The sequence below is a fragment of the Schistocerca americana genome, chromosome 5 (assembly GCF_021461395.2).
Source record: "Schistocerca americana isolate TAMUIC-IGC-003095 chromosome 5, iqSchAmer2.1, whole genome shotgun sequence".
Lineage (NCBI taxonomy): Eukaryota > Metazoa > Arthropoda > Insecta > Orthoptera > Acrididae > Schistocerca > Schistocerca americana.
The window spans coordinates 211,744,836-211,767,812 of NC_060123.1; the positions used below are offsets into that span (position 1 = coordinate 211,744,836).

The 22,977-nt window shown below is 43.0% G+C and overlaps 1 protein-coding gene and 1 pseudogene across 2 annotated transcripts in view; one reads left to right on the forward strand and one right to left on the reverse strand.

The window, feature by feature from the left end:
* LOC124615533 (V-type proton ATPase 116 kDa subunit a1) overlaps positions 1-22,977 on the reverse strand; it is a 656,071-nt gene that overhangs the window by 316,760 nt on the left and 316,334 nt on the right. The gene's annotated exons all lie outside the window — the stretch shown is intronic.
* LOC124617388 lies at positions 19,253-19,370 on the forward strand (annotated as a pseudogene).

Sequence of the window (22,977 nt, forward strand, 5' to 3'; positions counted from 1 at the left end):
GCCGTCTTCCGCTCACGCCCCAACATCGTGCAGCCCGCCTCCAGTGGTGTCGCGACAGGCGTGAATGGAGGGACGAATGGAGACGTGTCGTCTTCAGCGATGAGAGTCGCTTGTGCCTTGGTGCCAATGATGGTCGTATGCGTGTTTGGCGCCGTGCAGGTGAGCGCCACAATCAGGACTGCATACGACCGAGGCACACAGGGCCAACACCCGGCATCATGGTGTGGGGAGCGATCTCCTACACTGGCCGTACACCACTGGTGATCGTCGAGGGGACACTGAATAGTGCACGGTACATCCAAACCGTCATCGAACCCATCGTTCTACCATTCCTAGACCGGCAAGGGAACTTGCTGTTCCAACAGGACAATGCACGTCCGCATGTATCCCGTGCCACCCAACGTGCTCTAGAAGGTGTAAGTCAACTGCCCTGGCCAGCAAGATCTCCGGATCTGTCCCCCATTGAGCATGTTTGGGACTGGATGAAGCGTCGTCTCACGCGGTCTGCACGTCCAGCACGAACGCTGGTCCAACTGAGGCGCCAGGTGGAAATGGCATGGCAAGCCGTTCCACAGGACTACATCCAGCATCTCTACGATCGTCTCCATGGGAGAATAGCAGCCTGCATTGCTGCGAAAGGTGGATATACACTGTACTAGTGCCGACATTGTGCATGCTCTGTTGCCTGTGTCTATGTGCCTGTGGTTCTGTCAGTGTGATCATGTGATGTATCTGACCCCAGGAATGTGTCAATAAAGTTTCCCCTTCCTGGGACAATGAATTCACGGTGTTCTTATTTCAATTTCCAGGAGTGTATATTTACCTCTCTAATAACTTTCTGATACAAAAATCTGTTTAATAGTTATTTTTGCTGAATTTTGTGTACAAAATACAATTAATATATTCAATTAACTAACATGCAAGATTCTCGACAACAGCCGACGTTTCAACAGGTGACCACCCTGACATATTCAAGGCAAGCAATTTTACCTTAACAATGATAGTGAGGTCGCCTGTCGAAATATCGGTGGTTGTCGAGAACGTTATCCGACTGCATTCCTGTAAGTTATTTGAACATTGTATATGCTGGGACAAACTCAGGTCTCACATTCTTAATATACATTGACCAAACAAGCAAGAAAGCCGAAAAGAAATCTTGAAGATGAGGAAATACATCAGAATGAGGACTATGCTTCAGAAGGCACAATTTAGAATGACTCAAATCTTTATTCGCAATTGCTCACAAGCTGTATTTTTCGGAATTTAGGTACATATATCACTTCAAGCATTGCACTAATGTTTTTTCCTGCAACTTTCAATTGTCTATACCTATCTTGTAACCCCAAATTTATTGAAATTCCAACTAAATTAGAGAGAAACAAAATTTCTGACTGTTATAAAAATTAAAACATAATATATAATATTACTTTTCCTGTTTAATATACTTAATTTGTCGAATTACGTTTAGTATCTCAGCCATCTTATTCCACACATTTGGTAAAAATTTGTCTCCTTCACAGGTGTATTGTCAGATTAAATGGTATCTAAATTTGAAGATTCATTTTAGAAAACCTTGTGCATCAATTTTTACTACTTTTATCAACATTAATATAGCTTGATTTGTTCAAAATATTTGCAGATCATTTAGAGCGTATTCTGTAAAATATTGCTTGAATGAAACAGGAGCTATTTTCACATAATATGGAACTGTGTCCTTAATACTAAACAGATAGTCCACACAACATCAGTGACAGATTACAACTATAAAAAGACTGTTACTCTAAAGATATGGGATCTTTTGCATCTTTGTATCTACAAGTAAACACAAGCAAAATGAAATACGCAAAGAAGCTGTGGTCAGTTAAACCTTATGTTACACTGTGCAACAATGAAAACGTAAATCGAATGAAAATAGCCAATTCCTATCAGTTCTAATGCGCTGATCGCGAATATCACAAAGACAATTCAAAATGAGCTCTAATTTTCATTTTACACGGTTTTATTACGGTGAGATAATTATATACGGATTTTTATGTTGACTTTAAAAATAAAATATTATAATGGTTTGTCAAAGTCATAATAACTAGTAACAATGGATTATATCACTGTCCCTGATCTTGTGTCCAATATTTTGGATATAAGCATTTTGATACCAATTTTAGTGATCTTCCTGTCTCCCTCCTCTTCAACCTCAGTGACTCTATTAATGCACATTTGTTTCCAGATTAACTACCAGTTGTTCAACTTGATTCCTACTGAAGTGAACAAATATGCCATGAATTTTTGTTAAAAGTGCTGACACATTTTGCTATGTGTGTGGAAAAGTGACATTTGCTTCACATAAACAGAAAGTAACTCCATTGATTAAAACAGCTTACAGTTATTTTGGGCGCAAAATAGGTGATCAGGATAAACCCTGGGCTCCACATGTGATTTGCAACACTTTTAACAGCAACCTCAGGAATTGGATGCATGGGAAAGGACTTCCAATGCCCTTTGCAGTGCCCATGTAAGTGATATTTTCGTATAGTTTCCCCTATCAAGAAGGGAACAACGAAGAAGAAGAAGAAGAAGAAGAAGAAGAAGAAGAAGAAGAAGCGGACAGTGATCTATCTTAATATTCCATCTGCCATACGTCGAGCTCTACATGGGGAAGGATTGTGAATACATGAACCACCGACAGAGTACGAGGTTACTTCTGATGGGGATTCTGAATGTCCTGAACCATGTACGTCAGAAGATCCAGAGCTTCTTCCAAATATGTCATCAACTGATGATTCACAAAAATTGTCTCAAAATGAGTTAAGTGATCTCATTAGAGATTTGGAGCTCCCTATAGCTAAGGCTGAGATTTTAGCATCAAGATTGCAGCAGCGCAATTTTCTGGAAAGTAATATAAATATTTAATTCTACAGCAGAAGAGAGCAACAATTCACTCCTTTCTTTAACATGCAAAATATTCTTGTGGCATGTGTAGACATAAATGGTCTAATGAAGGCTCACAGAATTAATTAAAACCCTGATGAGTGGAGACTCTTTCCTGATTCGTCAAAGTTGTGCTTAAAAGCAGTGCTTTTACATACTGGTAATAAGCTTCCCTTTATTCCAGTTGGGCATAGTGTGCAAATGAAAGAGTCATACCAAAACAAGAAAATTTTACTACAAGCCATCAAGTATAATGACTCTCAATGACAGATTTGTAGTGACTTTAAAGTGGTTGCACTGCTATTAGGTATGCAGTTAGAGTATACTAAATATTGCTGCTTTCTCTGTGAATGGGATAGCAGAGCTCGTGCATCTCATTACAGTAAACGTGAACTGCCCTCCAGAAAATCTCTTCAACCAGGTATAAAGAACATTCAGAGTGAACCTCCAGTAGACCCTAAAAAGATTCTCCTCCCGCCCTTGCACATCAAGCTGGGTCTCATGAAAAACTTTGTTAAGGGAATGAACAAAGATGGTGACCCATTTAAGTACTGAAGGCAAAAATTCCCTTACGTAAGAGATGCCAAAGTAAAGGAGGGCATCTTTGTAGGCCCACAGATTCGAGAGTTTTTAGAGACCATACTTTTGATGGAATCATAGAAGGTGATGAGAAGCATGCATGGGAATGTACTAAGACAGTCTTTTTACGGTTCTTACGGAACAAACGAGCAACAAATTACAAGGAGATTGTAGATAACATGTTGTCATCGTATGAAAAACTTGGTTGCAACATGTCATTGAAAATGCATTTCTTACATAGTCATCTTCAATTCTTCCCCAAAGATAGGGGTGCAGTAAGTGATGAACCTGGGGAGCGATTTCAAGATATTGCCACATATGAGAAGAGGTATAACGGAAAGTGGATCCTTGCTGTTTTAGCAAATTACTGCTGGACTGTCATAAGAGATGTTCCTAAGTATGTGTATAAACGTCAAGCCAAGCGACAACGGTCATCTTCTGAGTATATCTCTGAACAAAATATATAATTGTATATACTGTACATATTGACATTTAACATTTGTAATCCTTTATATGCATTTGTGACCAGTTAATTTGTATATTTTCTTTTGTGCTTCACACAGTTCTGGCACAAAGAAGACTTGCTAAGTATTTTAATTCATGTAATACTATTTTCGTTTTTCCTTAATATTTTACTTTTTTGCTTCCCAGGATGGCACTGAAATTTATGAATGCATAACATATAAAATAATTCAAGTAATTATTCTCTTAAAATTTGTTACGCTGAATCTTGGAACATGAATGCATATTTAGTTATTGAGTTATTTACACAAAAATGTAGATTACTTTTTAAAAAAACTAGAGCTAAATATTTATGAAGATGATGATGTATCATTTTATACTGAAATAAACAACTAACTCAAAATAATGCAATTTACACACTTTCATTTCAAATTTTTTGTTCAGTGTTATATTCAAAGACAAAAAAGATGATAATGTACAGGCAAAAACAGTACACAGTGAACAGTAAATAGTGGGGCAGACTATTACATTATGTGAAGAAAATAGCTAGTAAATGTGATGAGCAAGTAAATAAAAGGGGACGGGGCCAGAGGGAACGAAGGACTGAATGGTGTGTAGGAACAGTTATGCTATTTACAACTAGAATATTGACTTAAGGTGAGATAAATATTCAGCCTTGTTAAAGTAACACTAGTCAGTTAATATTTTTCTCACCTTAAGATAATATGCTTGTTGTACATAGTGTAACTGTCCCCCATCCACAGTCTACTGAGTCCTTCCTACCATCTGTGCTTCATCACCACCACCCTGCCCCTTTTACTTCTCCATCAGCTTGAATAACTATTTAGTTCACATAACATAGCAGTCTGCGCCAGTACTCATTGTTTTGACCTGTACATTACTATACTTTTAATCTCTGATTGTAATGTACTCAAATTATATTTGTTACTAGCTGCTTCGTGTGTTTCACTATGGTCCTGTTTTTCCTGTACATATATCGTCGTGAAAGGTCACATATATTAGGAGTAACAGTCTATGTACACCTATATACTCTCGCTGATGATGTGTAGATTGTCTGTTTAGTCTTAAGCTGTCTGGGGATGGCGTAAACAGCCGAAAGTCTGTTCACATCGAACTATAACATGAACGTTACTGCAAAGCGTCAATACCGTGTATTCCAGTTTTCAATAATAATAAAAATGATAATAATAATTCATATTGGCCATAATGCACAGACACTGATAACATGAGAGATTCCACCAGAAAAAGGGGCAGAGAGAGAGAGAGAGAGAGAGAGAGAGAGAGAGAGAGAGAGAGAGAGTACTCGCACATCATTATTTCCTGAATACAGGTAGAGTATCGATGTTCGGAAATTCAGTTCGAGGCATCTGCAGTGCAATCAACCACTCAAAAGAGTATTGCTTGTCAACCACTCAAAAGAGTATTGCTTGCAGAAACAAATAGCTTTTTCTTCAATAATACCAAGTTGTTGTTGTTGTGGTCTTCAGCCCTGAGACTGGTTTGATGCAGCTCTCCATGCTACTCTATCCTGTGCAAGCTTCCTCATCTCCCAGTACTTACTGCAACCTACATATTTCTGAATCTGCTTAGTGTGTTCATCTCTTGGTCTCCCTTTACGATATTTACCGCCCACGCTGCCCTCCAATGGTAAATTTGTAATCCCTGGATGCCTCAGAACATGTCCTACCAATCGATCCCTTCTTCTGGTCAAGTTGTGCCACAAACTCCTCCACAAATCTATTCAATACTTCCACATTAGTTATGTGATCTACCCATCTGATCTTCAGCATTCTTCTGTAGCACCACATTTCAGAAAGCTTCAATTCTCTTCTTGTCCAAACTGTTTATCGTCCATGTTTCACTACCAAACATGGCTATACTCCATACAAATACTTTGAGAAACGACTTGTGACACTTAAATCTATACTCGATGTTAACAAATTTCTCTTCTTCAGAAACGATTTCCTTGCCAATGCCAGTCTACATTTTATATCCTCTCTACTTCGACCATCATCAGTTATTTTGCTCCCCAAATAGCAAAACTCATTTACTACTTTAAGTGTCTCATTTCCTAATCTAATTCCCTCAGCATCACCCGACGTAATTCGACCACATTCCATGATCCTCGTTTTGCTTTTGTTGATGTTCATCTTATATCCTCCTTTCAAGACACTGTCCATTCCGTTCAAATGCTCTTCCAAGTCCTTTGCTGTCTCTGACAGAATTACAATGTCATCGGCAAACCTCAAAGTTTTTATTTCTTCTCCATGGATTTTAATACCTACTCCGAATTTTTCTTTTGTTTCCTTTACTGCTTGCTCAATACACAGATTGAATAACATCGGAGAGAGGCTACAACCCTGTCTCACTCCCTTTCCAACCACTGCTTCCCTTTCATGCCCCTCAACTCTTATAACTGCCATCTGGTTTCTGTACAAATTGTAAATAGCCTTTCGCTCCCTACCGCGCAGCATTAAGTATTACACGGTTGGAACCTGACGGTGCAGAAAGGTAGTGTTTATTTGCAGTAGTCTCATCGAGAACCCTGCGGCGGTGGCAGAGACCGACGCGCTTGTGGCTACAGCGCGTTTTATGGGCCACGGCGTCTTCTGGGAAATGAAGCTGCACCGACCGACCGCACAGCGCTAATAGAGACGTGGGAGGGTCCATTAACTGCGCGATTCGTGTCTCGCCCTCATGGCGCCGTAACGTCGAGAGGAGGGCCAGCAGTCCTGCACATCGTCTGCCGCCACGAGCAGCCGTGCAGAGTCCGGTCTCTTCCCGCTAGACTGCTACCGAAAAGTTTAATTTTCCTTGTACATTCTCCAGCCCCCTCTGCGCTCTCTGACGAGTAACCGGGTTCTGGAAAGGTAAGAATTTTTATCTTGAAGAAACAACTTTTCTGGTCTACTTGTAACCATAGTTAAGATATGGCTGACGAAACTTTCTCGTGACACCAGATGAGTAACATCATTGATTCGAAGAGTTTTCTACTGCGTGGTGATACTCGTACATCATGAGCTCTGAGTAACTTCTCGTACCTGAGGTTCACAGTCACGTTTTAAAATTTCGTCAACCACATCACGGCCGTCTTTGGATCTAAACTTATTTACACTACTGGCCATTAGAATTGTTACACCAAGAATAAAATGCAGATGATAAACGGGTATCCATTGGACAAATATATTATACTAGAACTGACATGTGATTACATTTTCACACAGTTTGGGTGGATAGATCCTGAGAAATCGGTACCCAGAACAACCACCTCTGGCCGTAATAACGGTCTTGATACGCCTGGGCATTGAGACAAATAGAGCTTGGATGTCGTGTACAGGTATGGCTGCCCCGAGCGTTGCAGCTTCAACACGATACCACAGTTCATCAAGAGTAGTGAGTGGCGTATTGTGACGAACCAGTTGCTCCGCCGCCATTGACCAGACGTTTTCAATTGGTGAGAGATCTGGAGAATGTGCTGGCCAGGGCAGCAGTCAAACATTTTCTGTATCCAGAAAGGCCCGTACAGGACCTGCAACATGCGGTCGTGCATTGTCCTGCTGAAATTTAGGGTTTCGCAGGGATCGAATGAAGGGTAGAGCCACGGGTCGTAACACATCTGAAATGTAACGTGCACTGTTCAAAGTGCAGTCAATGCGAACAAGACGTGACCAAGACGTGTAACCAATGGCACCCCGTACCATCACGACGGGTGATATGTCAGTATGGCGATGACGAATACACGCTTCCAACGTCCGTTCACCGCGATGTCGCCAAACACGGTTGTGACCATCATGATGCTTTTGAAAAAACGACGTTTTGCCGTTCGTGCACCCAGGTTCGTCGTTGAGTACACCATCACAGGTGCTTCTGTCTGTTATGCAGCGTCAAGGGTAACTGCAGCCATGGTCTCCGAACTGATAGTCCATGCTGCTGCAAATGTCGTCGAACTGATCGTGCAGATCCTTGTTGTGTTGCGGAAGTCCCCATCTGGTGACTCAGGGATCGGGACATGGCTGCACGATCCGTTAGAGCCATGCAGATAAGATGCCTGTCATCTCGACTGCTAGTGATACGAGGCCGTTGGGATCCAGCACGGCGTTCCGTATTACCCTCCTTAACCCACCGATTCCATAATCTGCTAACAGTCACTGAATCTCGACCAACGCGGGCAGCAATCGCGATAGGCTACAATCCGACCTTTATCAAAGTCGGTAACGTGATGGTACGTAATTCTCCTCCTCACACGAGGCATCACAACAACGTTTTACCAGGCAACGCCGGTCAACTGCTGTTTGTGTATGAGATATCGGTTGGAAACTTTCCTCATGTCAGCACGTTGTAGGTGTCGCTACCGGCGCCAACCTTGTGTGAATGTTCTGAAAAGCTAATCATTTGCATATCACAGCATCTTCTTCCTGTCGGTTAAATTTCGCGTCTGTAGCACGTCATCTTCATAATATAGCAATTTTAATAGCCAGTAGTGTTTTTGTACAACGCACTGATGTAATATCGACCGTGTAGCCATTATCAAGCGGACAAAATTGTGCTTTAGCATTTCTCACAACGTAAAAATCGTCTGACATAAGTAAGGACTTCACAAAATAAGATGCACACGTCGTCCCATACTAAGACCACTGTGCAACAACGGTTGCGCATTGTCAGAAGAGAGTACATGTTCCGAGTTTCCTGCACACACCGTTCTGCAACAATACGGGTAACATGTGCGAAACAATGTGGGCGTTAAGTGCCGCGCCATCTGGAAACGTCCTCCAAAGCTGAAATACTGAGTATCCCAAAAAGAATGACCCGATCTTAAATAGAATTATTAATTAGGAAGAAGGGCTTAACACCAACAAATTGCATACCAGAATTACTCAGAGATGACAGAAGTTTATAAAAATGCATCATAAATGTTCAATATGTCCTCCATTGACGACGTCTAGCCGATACCCGAATTCATCCCAAACTGAGGGTAAGGTGTCTTGTCACTGAAGCTACAGCAGCTGATATTCCTGTTCCTTCAAACTGTTTATACCACCGTCGGATGTTCTATGGTGATGGTGGTTTAGCACGAAATCTAATATGAAACGTCCGCTGAACTGCGATCACTGATTGAGTACGACTAAATTCAGTGGCACAATACGCCTTCTGTTGCGCGAGACTGGCTGCACGCTCCAGGTAAGGGCTCGTAGCGACATCTAGCGGATTTTTTTGAAACTCGAGACCATGCCGATTACACCTAGCACTGTTTCAGTAACCTAGTGACATTTGTCTCAATATTATTACGAGTTATAATCGGATCATTCTTTTTGGGACACCCTGTACTTTCTTGTAGGCAAAACCTCTGAACTGGATTCGTCACGAAAGACGTGTTTTTCGTTGCAGCGGGATCCTCTCAGGAAATTTATAGCATCAACTTTCTCCTCTGAATGCGAAAATATTTTGTTGACGCCGACCTACATAGGGAGAAACGATCAGTATAATAAAATAAGGTAAATCAGAGCTCGCACGGAAAGATATACCAAGTGTAGAAGTATGAAAGTAAAATTTCCCTACAGATGATGCTAGCCGTCAGTGTAGGGGCCCGTGAGTCCCCAACTGCAGCGCCATCTTCTTCCTGTAACGGCTGACAACGAATGCGAACACACAGTAACTCAAGTTCTATACATCGGTATCTGTTTCAAATCCGTAAACAAAAAAATGGCTCTGAGCACTATGCGATTTAACTTCTGAGGCCATCAGTCCCCTAGAACTTAGAACTACTTAAACCTAACTAACCTAAGGACATCACACACATCCATGCCCGAGGGAGGATTCGAACCTGCGACCGGAGCGGTCCTTCGGTTCCAGACTGAAGCGCCTAGAACCGCTCGGCCACACCGGCCGGAAAGCCCGTAAACATGTCGAGTTTTGTGCCTACGAACTACGATTTGCGGGCAGCATCGGTTTTTTTGTTATCATTTGGAGAAAACTGCTGCAAAATCGCGTCGAATGCTTGTCGAAGCTTTCGGCCAACATGCTCTTGGAAAAACACAGTGTTTCGAGTGGTTCAGAAAATTCAAAAGTGTTGATTTTGACGTGAGAAACGACGAGCGCGGGAAATCATCGAAGAAGTTCGAATACGACGAATTGCAAGCCTTACTGGATGAAGATAATACTCAAACTCAACAGGAACGCACGGAACAATTGATGTAATGCAGAAAGCCGTTTCTGTTCGGTTGAAAGGTGCAGAATGTGGGAAAATGGGTTCCGCATGAACTAAATGAAAGACAACAAAATGCTGCTCGTCAGACACAAAAGAAACTCGTATAGTGACAAGTGATGAAAACTGGTTATATTTTCAGAATCCTAAGCCGTAAATCATTCAGGCAAACCACCGAATCCACTGCAGGATAGATCGCTTTGGTAAGATGACAATCCTCTGTGTTTAGTGGGATCAGACGGGTGTCATCTATTATGAGCAGCTAAAACCTGGTGAAACCGTTAACACTTTTGCTACCAAGAGCAAATGATCGATTTAAATCGACCATTACGCGAAAAACGACTGGAATATGGAAAAGGACAACACGAAGTCAAATTGCTCCATGATAACGCCCCACCACACACAGCAAAACGCGTCAGCTCTACTGAAGTGGCAATGATCGAGGCGTTCAGTTGGGAAACACTAGGGCATGCGGCTTATTCTCCGGACTCGGCATCGTCTGATTATCGTCTATTTGCATCACTGGGACACGCTCTCGCTAAACAACGCTTCAGTTACTATGAAAATATACGAAAATGGCTCGCTGACTGGTTCGCTTCAAAAGAAGAACTGTTTTCTTTGGCGTGGCATTCACAGCCTGCCGGAGAAAAAAATGGCTCTGAGCACTATGCGACTTAACTTCTGAGGTCATCAGTCGCCTAGAACTTAGAACTAATTAAACCTAACTAACCTAAGGACATCACACACATCCATGCCCGAGGCAGGAGGCAGGAAGGAGGCGGTCGCTCGGATCCAGACTGTAGCGCCTAGAACAGCACGGCCACTACGGCCGGCGCCTGCCGAAGCGGTGGGAGAAATGTATAAATAGCAATGGAGACTCTGAATAAATTACAGACGTGTAATTATTGCGGCCAAATTCCGCCTTCATACTTCTACTCCTGGTACGTGTTCGTTTTCTCCGCGCAATATTCAAAAGTGGAATAATAGAGAATTAGTGTGAATGCGTTTCGATGAACCATCTGCGAGGCACTTACGTGTGATTTGCAGAGTAGCATTGTAGACTGTAAAGGAGTTCTAGGGGTATATGACCCACGCGTAATCCTGCGTTCAGCTCTACTGAAGTGGTAATGACTATCGTTGGAACAACCGGTTTTCTTTTATATCGGTTTTTATCCACGCCAGTTCAACTTGACATTTGAAACTGTTCAAAATAACCGGTTTCTGGCAGTCCATCCACCGTTCTCTGCTTTTCTCGAAAGTATTTGCTTGAATATTACAGTCACCAGTATTCTCCTATTGATTCTAACATTTTGAAACTCTGCTCAAAAATTATGCTGTAATCGGGCATCTTGACACTATCTGGGCAATGTGGATAGTCAATGCTAAAGGATGAAAAATCAGGCTGAAGGAGCCTATTTTTCATGTTAATTTTTTTTCCAAGGACTACAAGCAGACGAAGGTACGAGTATATTATGTAGAAACAAATAGCAGATCAGCTAATTTCTATTTATATTGTATACTAAGGACGAACTGTTGTTAAGTTTTCATTTTATTACTGTTACGATAATTTCCTTCCTTTATTATTTCGTATAAACGACAAATGTTTAAATCTTTTAAAGCAAATTAAGCACTGTACTTAAATGCTGCATCAAACTATTAGACTGTGTCCAGATTAGGATTGGTGTCCTTCTCCAGCACAACAGGTGTCCGGCGACGGCAGCGAGAAACTGCAGGTGGGGACCAAGTGTTGCACACTGCACATACACGCTTATCTTACACCACGTCACTTGGCAACGTGGACGTTATTGTATCAGCAATGTTGTACGAGTAACATGTGCGTGTTATTCGTTTCTGTCGGTATAGTTGTTATTAAAACAGCACTGATCGGTTTTCCCACAGAAAATAAGAAAATATTACACTACTGGCCATTAAAATTGCTACACCACGAAAATGACGTGCTACAGACGCGAAATTTAACCGACAGGAAGAAGATGCTGTGATATGCAAATGATTAGCTTTTCAGAGCATTCACACAAGGTTGGCGCCGGTAGCGACGCCTACAACGTGCTGACATGAGGAAACTTTCCAACCGATTTCTCATACACAAACAGCAGTTGACCGGCGTTGCCTGGTGAAACGCTGTTGTGATGCCTCGTGTAATGAGGAGAAATGCGTACCATCACGTTTACGACTTTGATAAAGCTCGGATTGTAGCCTATCGCGATTGTGGTTTATCGTATCGCGACATTGCTACTCGCGTTGGTCGAGATCCAATGACTGTTAGCAGAATATGGAATCGGTGGGTTCAGGAGGGTAATACGGAACGCCGTGCGGGATCCCAACGGCCTCGTTCACTAGCGGTCGAGATGACAGGCATCTTATCCGCATGGCTCTAACGGATCGTGCAGCCACGTCTAGATCCCTGAGTCAACAGTGGGGACGTTTGCAAGACAACAAATGTGGTGTCACCGCCAGACACCACACTTGCTAGGTGGTAGTTTTAAATCGGCCGCGGCCCATTAGTACATGTCTGACCCGCGTGTCGCCACTGTGTGATCGCAGACCGAGCGCCACCACAAGGCAGGTCTCGAGATACGGACTAGCACTCGCCCCAGTTGTACGGATGACGTAGCTAGCGACTACACTGACGAAGGCTCGCTCCTTTGCCGAGCAGATAGTTAGAATAGCCTTCAGCTAAGTCCATGGCTACGACCTAGCAAGGCGCCATTAGTAACATTGCATGTATCTAAAGAGTCTCACTTGTATCGCCACAATCTCCAGATGTACCAAAAGGATGGATTTAAGTTAAGTATTCCAGAAGCTACGTACTTTTCTTTATAGCATTCATTACGTATCCTGTTTCAGACCTCACGCCATCCTGCTTTAGCTTAGCGCGTGCCTTTCGGCTTCCCCTCATTGTGTCTAGGCTGTCTTGTCTAGACACAACAACAACCATCTGCACGAACAGTTCGACGACGTTTGCAGCAGTATGGACTATCAGCTCGGAGACCATGGCTGCGTTTACCCTTGACGCTGCATCACAGACAGGAGCGCCTGCGATAGTGTACTCAACGACGAACCTGTGTGCACGAATGGCAAAACGTCATTATTTTGATGAATCCAGGTTCTGTTTACAGCATCATGATGGTCGCATCCGTGTTTGGCGACATCGCGGTGAACGCATATTGGAAGCGTGTATTCGTCATCGCCATACTGGCGTACCACCCGGCGTGATGGTATAGGTTGCCGTTGGTTACACGTCTCTGTCACCTCTTGTTCGCATTGACGGCACTTTGAACAGTGGACGTTACATTTCAGATGTGTTACGACCCGTGACTCTACCCTTCGTTCGATCCCTGCAAAACCCTACATTTCAGCAGGATAATGCACGACCGCATGTTGCAGGTCCTGTACGGGCCTTTCTGGTTACAGAAAATGTTCGACTGCTGCCCTGGCCAGCACATTCTCCAGATCTATCACCAACTGAAAACGACTGGTCAATGGCGGGCGAGCAACTGGCTCGTCACAATACGCCAGTCACTACTCTTGATGAACTGTGGTATCGTGTTAACGCTGCATGGGCAGCTGAACCTGTACACGCCATCGAATCTCTGTTTGACTCTATGCGCGGGCGTATGAAGGCCTTTATTACGGCGAGAGGTGGTTGTTCTGGGTGATCTATGCACCCAAATTGCGTGAAAATGTAATCACATGTCAGTGCTAGTATAATATATTTGTCCAAGGAATACCCGTTTATCATCTACATTTCTGCTTAGTGTAGCAATTTTAATGGCTAATAGTGTATTTCAAACCAATGCAGGTTTTACAGATAAAAATTATTTATTTAAAGACGAAAAAATTTAGCACTGTTGATTGGGCTAATTGATATTCCGGTGTTTTACTCGATTTTTGTTAAAAATGGAGACCACATGTTATTACCGAGATCAAACAAATTCCGAAAAATACCGGTTATTCAGAACTAAAATACCGCTTAAAATCCGCTTTTCCCATCCCTAATAGGACCCGTGTCACAGAGGCCGCACAGTCGTTGATGGCGGTGGTCCGCCGTACAGTCCAGATACAGCACCATGCGATTTCCATCTTCTGTGCAAGCTGAAAGTACATCAGGGGGGAAAGATGTTTACCAATGACGAGGATGTTAACAAAGCCGTTCCTGAATGGTTCCGCGACTCATGAGAGGAGCTCAATAATAGAAAATCTGAACAACTGGTAGGATGTTCTGACCGTGGTTTACAGAGTCGTGGTTACTTGTGTTGCTAAACTGAGTCATGTATCTGTATCACTTTGATGTGTAGTGCAGAATCTAAGGAAAGCTTCTGCGTCTTCCATGACAAAATTGAACTTACTCTTTGAAGTCCTCTCGTGCATGAGTGTCATCGTCGCATCCGTAAGTTGAGCGTTTAATTTTGTCATTAGTAACATCTTTTCCACGAATCACATCAAATCACTACTCGTGTGCTTTGGATACATGAATTACTTTTACTGTTATATATACAGCTTACAATAGTAGTTATTTGATGAGATTCAAGTAAAAGAAGTTACCATTGATAAAATTAAAGACGCAGCTTGCGGATGTGACTGTGACATGTAAGTATGTCAGGTGGTTTTTAGGTGTTGACATTTGCTAAAGGTCAACTAATTCCACTTTATAATGGCCACGCTGCCAATATTTCAATATCGGGTTGTACAAACATATAATTTTGCAGTCTAAAGGCTCTGAGCACTATGGGACTTAACATCTTAGGTCATCAGTCCCCTAGAACTTAGAACTACTTAAACCTAACTAACCTAAGAACATCACACACATCCATGCCCGAGGCAGAATTCGAACCTGCGACCGTAGTGGTCACGCGGATCCAGACTGACGCGCCTAGAACCGCACGGTCACACCGGCCGGGTGCAGTCTAAAGGAGTCTTGTCATTTACAAAATCTTGAAATCCTGACCTCTGTCTTCTTCCATCACTTTTGCCCTCCATGGCTGAACGTACTCTGCGATATCCTAAAACACATCGTATCAACTTGCCTCCTTACTCACACACTATTTTCCATGTTCAGTGCTATGGACAAGCTATCAGACGGATGAGGATCACGGCAAGTGCCTTGTATGCACGCCCGAGTAGGGATGTCATATGCTGCAAACAAAATCTGTCTCATTGTTTGAATGGCAAGTGGGCCAAAGTTGGTAGACTGCAGCGTCGGCACAGCTGCATTTAATTAAGGGGGTATTAGACAAACCATTAAGAATGGTACTGTGTGTTTGTGATAGATGACTACGGTGATACCGAAATGCCAGGGAAGAATAGGAAAGTGAAAGCTATTACAACCCCTCCTGGCGCGGAGACTGTAGTTCTTTCGTCACCTCTTCTTCAGAGCACCACTTAATTTTTTATTTTATCTGTGCAAGTATTTTTCAGCATCATCGTGCAACACATATCGAGATCTTTCCACACATCACGTGCGCTTCCATACTGTGCTCTGTTCCATACTTAACTACTTTTAGCGAAGTACGCCCTCTTCGCTTGAGTTAATCTGCTTCCTTGCTGAAACGGTCCTGCCCTATTTCTCTCCTTGAGTAGCAGAACTCCTTCAGTTCGTCTCCCACATCCTCCGCAATCTTGATGTTATGGTTATCGCTGATCTCTTTTCTGCTATTCCTCGTTATTTCTGTCTTTCTTTTACTTTCAGTGTACGTTTTGTGCTCACTGTAATGTTCAAATAAATCCTTTCAAAACGTCACGAAATTCTACCAAGTATACGAGGGTAAGTTAGTTATTATGCGCATAATAGCTCTAAAATTTTATTGTAATCTAATAGTAAACTTTTTAAGATCATCATTTTTCGACATAGTCTCCTTGCGTTTCAACGCACTTGGTCCATCGTTGTACAAGCTTCCTGATGCCCTCATAAGAGAAGGTTCTCGGTTGAGCTGCGAATCAGGAATGCACCGCTTCTTTCACTGCTTCGTCCGAGGCAAATCGACGGCCCTTTAATGTCTGCTTGAGTAGACCATACAAGTGGTAGTCAGAACGGGCAAGATCGGGACTATTTGGAGGATGATCCAGTATTTCAAATTTGTGTTTCTGGAGCGTTTCAGCAGTGTGGGCAGCAGTATGCGGACGGGCATTGTCGTGCAACAACACAACATCTTTTGACAGCAATCTTCGGCGTTTGCTTCGAATTGCAGGCTTCAGCCTGGCAGTAAGCATCTCACTGTGACGCACACTGTTTATTGTTGTGCTCCTTTCCCCATAACGTTCCAGTACTGGGCCTTGTGCGTCCCAAAAAACCGTAAGCATCAATTTTCCTGCGGACGGCTGGGTCTTGAACTTTTTCTTGCACGGCGAATTTGGGTGTTTCCATCCCATACTCTGCCGTTTACTCTCCGGCTCGTAATGGTGGATCATGTTTCGTCACCAGTAATGATCCTGCGTATGAAGTTGTCCCCTTCGTTACCATAGCGATCCAAATTTTTTTTTGCAGATGTCCAATCGAGTTTGTTTATGCAGCTGTGTGAGTTATTTTGGGACCCATCTTGCACAAACTTTATGAAACCCAAGTCTGTTGTGGATGATTTCGTAGGCAGAACGGTGACTAATTTGAGAACGATGTGCCACTTCGTCAACAGTTAATCATCTAAGAGAATCATTTCACGTGAACGCTCAATGGTTGTGGCGGTAAACGGTCGTCCGGCTTCTTCATCGTGCGTGGCCATTTCGGAATTTTTCAGTCCATTTGTAGACACTCCGCTGTGGAAAAACACTGTTCCCGTACTGTACGAAAGTTTTCGATGGATTTCGGCCCCTGATACGCCTTCCGACCACAAAAAACGTATCACTGAACGTTGCTCTTCTTTGGTGCAAACAAGACAGCGGAACAGCCATTATTAACAGCACGGCAGCGGTAACGAAACTAACCTAGCAGCTTGAAAACTGCAAAGATGTAACAACAAATAAAGCATGCGTCATCAACGTAAAACGACAGTACTACCAAAATAAACAAAATTATAACTACATTGCGGATAATAACTGACTTACCCTCGTAGTTCGTAAAATTCGTCAGGAGAAACTGTATTCTCAAAATGATCTATCAGAAATTTCCTAGCGGATTAGAAGCCGTGAGTCACAACAGCACTCTCGAGGGCAATACTCTAATCTTGCCACACCTCGCAGCCCTACTGAAGTTTTGCGCATTCGCCTCATTAACAGCGAAGGTGGGCAATGCACGCTTGTGCCAAGGCACTGGAGTCAAAGGGAGCCAGTTCGAGTCCTGGTCGTGCAAGGTACTTAACGGCATTATAAGGTCGGCAAGACTTTGCACCGAAGTCCTCGATTCAATACCACACCTTTCCGCAGTCTCTTGTGGAGTGAGAGCACGGGACACTGTTCATGGTGACCCGCTCGTAAGGTGGGATCGTTATTCTCGAAGGTCCTCTTGCTCCTATTCGAATGGCGTAGGTTGAACATCGACACCTCGTTTGTTCCTCCTCCATCTTCACCAGCGAGATACTATACCAAAACTTGATACGTAGTCATTACATTTAGCTACACTCGACAGAAACACTTAAGACACAACTGTCACAGCTGGCGAAGGAAAGATCGCTCTCTAACGTCCACACCTGTAATTTGCAGCCCACATCCCATCGTACCACATATTAAGGTCTCTTCCCGTCCCACTTGCACGTGGAATACTGTTAGAGAAACTGTTTAAACCCATCTGTGCAGGCTGTAGTTAGTCTGATCTTGTCAGTTTATGTTTTTTGGCATTTCGGCGATACTCTGTCCCAGAGCAAACAAACTTGTGACCAATATTTTTTTCCTGCAGAAATGATGATGAGTGTTTTGTCGAGCGCTCTTTACACAGTCCAATCGAGCCATTTTCACGAATGATGATGAAGACAACACAAACACCCAGTCCCCGGCCACAGACAATCTCCAACCCTGCCGGGAATCGAACCCGGGACCCCGTAATCCGGAGGCTAAACGCCACCCTGCAGAAAGAAAGTATTTTTGAAACATTCAAAACCGTGAAGAGCTGTCGATGACTACTTCCTTATTTATTTATTAAATGTATTCGCAAATTGTGAATACAGTTACACAAAAGCTATACGATTTACCAGGAACATGTGAAAATTTATGTCGGAGCGGGACTCGAACCCAGATTTCCCTCTTCTCGCGAGCGGTGGTCTTAAAATTGGCTCTCTGAGCACGTTTCCAGAACTGACCCTAAACACCTTATGTCCCACTGTCTAGATTCGACAGCTCTCGCACAATTTGTGATTATCTCACAGTAAAGACTTACTGAGCATTCTCTTCAGGTTGGCTTCCCTTCGGCATGAAATACAGCAGTGCCGTGTCTCTCTTTTACTCTGTACAATGTAGGCAAATCCGAAGGAACATTGCATCAAAATACAGGTACTGTACTAATGTCTTTCGTTTAATATCTGTTACGATCTCACTTATATTAAAATTATTTTACGTGGCAACGTTCTCCATGTCATGTCCATCATGCGCCACCGCCATCAATAGTCAAATGTATTACGGAACCTATAGCAATGTATACTAACACAGTTAATCGAGCTTCGTGTTGTTGCTATCTTCAGTCCGTAGGCTCTTTGATGTAGCTCTTCACGCTACTGCATCCTGTTGAAGCCTGCTCATATCTGCTTTACTACTGCAACCTCCATCTATCTGAACATGCGTACCGTATGCAAACCTTCGTTTCCCTCTATACTTCATACCCTCCACATTTCCCATCCTTACCAAACTGACGATTCCTCGGTTCCTCAGGATATGTCCTACTAACCGGTCCCTCCTTTTGGTCTAGTTGTGCCAAGAAATTATTTTTCCTCAGTTCGATTCAGTCCTTCCTCATTTATTATTCGATACACCCATCTAATCTATATCATTCTTCTAAAACACCACATTTCAAAAGCTTCTATTCTCTTCTTATCTGAATGACGTATCGTCCACTCTTCACGTCTATTAAAAAAGTCTCCACGCCAAAAAATTCTTCTTGTTCAGAAATGCTTTTCTTACTATTTGGACAACGGTCTTGCCGCAGTGGATACACCGGTTCCCGTCAGATCACCGAAGTTAAACGCTGTCGGGCGTGGCCGGCACTTGGATGGGTGACCAGCCGGGCCGCCATGATCTGTTGCCATTTTTCTGAGTGCACTCAGCCTCGTGATGCCAACTGAGGAGCTACTCGACCGAATAGCAGCGGCTCCGGTCAAAGAAAACCATCATAACGACCGGGAGAGCGATGTGCTGACCACACGCCCCTCCTATCAGCATTCTCACTTGAGGATGACACGGCGGTCGGATGGTCCCGGTGGGCCAGTCGTTGCCTGAAGACGGAGTGCCTTTTCTTACTATTTCCAATATGCATTTTATTTCTTCCCTACTTCGGCAATTGTTGTTGTTGTGGTCTTCAGTCCTGAGACTGGTTTGATGCAGCTCTCCATGCTACTCTATCCTGTGCAAGCTTTTTCATCTCCCAGTACTTACTGCAACCCACATCCTTCTGAATCTGCTTAGTGTATTCATCTCTTGGTCTCCCCCTACGATTTTTACCCTCCACGCTGCCTTCCAATACTAAATTGGTGATCCCTTGATGCCTCAGAACATGTCCTACCAACCGATCCCTTCTTCTGGTCAAGTTGTGCCACAAACATCTCTTCTCCCCAATCCTATTCAATACTTCCTCATTAGTTATGTGATCTACCCATCTAATCTTCAGCATTCTTCTGTAGCACCACATTTCGAAAGCTTCTATTCTCTTCTTGTCCAAACTATTTATCGTCCATGTTTCACTTCCATACATGGCAACACTCCATACGAATACTTTCAGAAATGACTTCCTGACACCTAAATCAATACTGGATGTTAACAAATTTCTCTTCTTCAGAAACGCTTTCCTTGCCATTGCCAGCCTACATTTTATATCCTCTCTACTTCGACCATCATCAGTTATTTTGCTCCCCAAATAGCAAAACTCCTTTACTACTTTAAGTGCCTCATTTCCTAATCTAATTCCCTCAGCATCACCCGACTTAATTAGACTACATTCCATTATCCTTGTTTTGCTTTTGTTGATATTCATCTTATATCCTCCTTTCAAGACACTGTCCATTCCATTCAACTGCTCTTCCAAGTCCTTTGCTGTCTCTGACAGAATTACAATGTCATCGGCGAACCTCAAAGTTTTTATTTCTTCTCCATGAATTTTAATACCTACTCCGAATTTTTCTTTTGTTTCCTTTACTGCTTGCTCAATATACAGATTGAACAACATCGGGGACAGGCTACAACCCTGTCTTACTCCCTTCCCAACCACTGCTTCCCTTTCATGTCCCTCGACTCTTGTAACTGCCATCTGGTTTCTGTACAAATTGTAAATAGCCTTTCGCTCCCTATATTTTACCCCTGCCACCTTTAGAATTTGAAAGAGAGTATTCCAGTCAACATTGTCAAAAGCTTTCTCTAAGTCTACAAATGCTAGAAACGTAGGTTTGCCTTTCCTTAATCTTTCTTCTAAGATAAGTCGTAAGGTCAGTATTGCCTCACGTGTTCCAGTGTTTCTACGGAATCCAAACTGATCTTCCCCGAGGTTGGCGTCTACTAGTTTTTCCATTCGTCTGTAAAGAATTCGCGTTAGTATTTTGCAGCTGTGACTTATTAAGCTGATAGTTCGGTAATTTTCACATCTGTCAACACCTGCTTTCTTTGGGATTGGAATTATTATATTCTTCTTGAAGTCTGAGGGTATTTCGCCTGTTTCATACATCTTGCTCACCAAATGGTAGAGTTTCGTCAGGACTGGCTCTCCCACGGCCGTCAGTAGTTCCAATGGAATATTGTCTACTCCGGGGGCCTTGTTTCGACTCAGGTCTTTCAGTGCTCTGTCGAACTCTTCACGCAGTATCGTATCTCCCATTTCATCTTCATCTACATCCTCTTCCATTTCCATAATATTGTCCTCAAGTACATCGCCCTTGTATAGACCCTCTATATACTCCTTCCACCTTTCTGCTTTCCCTTCTTTGCTTAGAACTGGGTTTCCATCTGAGCTCTTGATATTCATACAAGTGGTTCTCTTATCTCCAAAGGTCTCTTTAATTTTCCTGTAGGCGGTATCTATCTTACCCCTAGTGAGATAGGCCTCTACATCCTTACATTTGTCCTCTAGCCATCCCTGCTTAGCCATTTTGCACTTCCTGTCGATCTCATTTTTGAGACGTTTGTATTCCTTTTTGCCTGCTTCATTTACTGCATTTTTATATTTTCTCCTTTCATCAATTAAACTCAATATTTCTTCTGTTACCCAAGGATTTCTACTAGCCCTCGTCTTTTTACCTACTTGATCCTCTGCTGCCTTCACTACTTCATCCCTCAAAGCTACCCATTCTTCTTCTACTGTATTTATTTCCCCCATTCCTGTCAATTGCTCCCTTATGCTCTCCCTGAATCCCTGTACAACCTCTGGTTCTTTTAGTTTATCCAGGTCCCATCTCCTTAAATTCCCGCCTTTTTGCAGTTTCTTCAGTTTTAATCTACAGGTCATAACCAATAGATTGTGGTCAGAGTCCACATCTGCCCCTGCAAATGTCTTACAATTTAAAACCTGGTTCCTAAATCTCTGTCTTACCATTATATAATCTATCTGATACCTTTTAGTATCTCCAGGGTTCTTCCATGTATACAACCTTCTATCATGATTCTTAAACCAAGTGTTAGTTATGATTATGTTGTGCTCTGTGCAAAATTCTACCAGGCGGCTTCCTCTTTCATTTCTGTCTCCCAATCCATATTCACCTACTATGTTTCCTTCTCTCCCTTTTCCTACACTCGAATTCCAGTCACCCATGACTATTAAATTTTCGTCTCCCTTCACAATTTGAATAATTTCTTTTATTTCATCATACATTTCTTCAATTTCTTCGTCATCTGCAGAGCTAGTTGGCATATAAACTTGTACTACTGTAGTAGGTGTGGGCTTCGTATCTATCTTGGCCACAATAATGCGTTCACTATGCTGTTTGTAGTAGCTTACCCGCATTCCTATTTTCCTATTCATTATTAAACCTACTCCTGCATTACCCCTATTTGATTTTGTGTTTATAACCCTGTAGTCACCTGACCAGAAGTCTTGTTCCTCCTGCCACCGAACTTCACTAATTCCCACTAAATCTAACTTCAACCTATCCATTTCCCTTTTTAAATTTTCTAACCTACCTGCCCGATTAAGGGATCTGACATTCCACGCTCCGATCCGTAGAACGCCAGTTTTCTTTCTCCTGATAACGACATCCTCTTGAGTAGTCCCCGCCCGGAGATCCGAATGGGGGACTATTTTACCTCCGGAATATTTTACCCAAGAGGACGCCATCATCATGTAATCATACAGTAAAGCTGCATGCCCTCGGGAAAAATTACGGCTGTAGTTTCCCCTTGCTTTCAGCCGTTCGCAGTACCAGCACAGCAAGGCCGTTTTGGTTATTGTTACAAGGCCAGATCAGTCAATCATCCAGACTGTTGCCCTTGCAACTACTGAAAAGGCTGCTGCCCCTCTTCAGGAACCACACGTTTGTCTGGCCTCTCAACAGATACCCCTCCGTTGTGGTTGCACCTACGGTACGGCTATCTGTATCGCTGAGGCACGCAAGCCTCCCCACCAACGGCAAGGTCCATGGTTCATGGGGGGACTTCGGCAATTGAGATGCCCAAATAGCAAAACTCATCTACCGCTTTTAGCGCCACAATTCCTA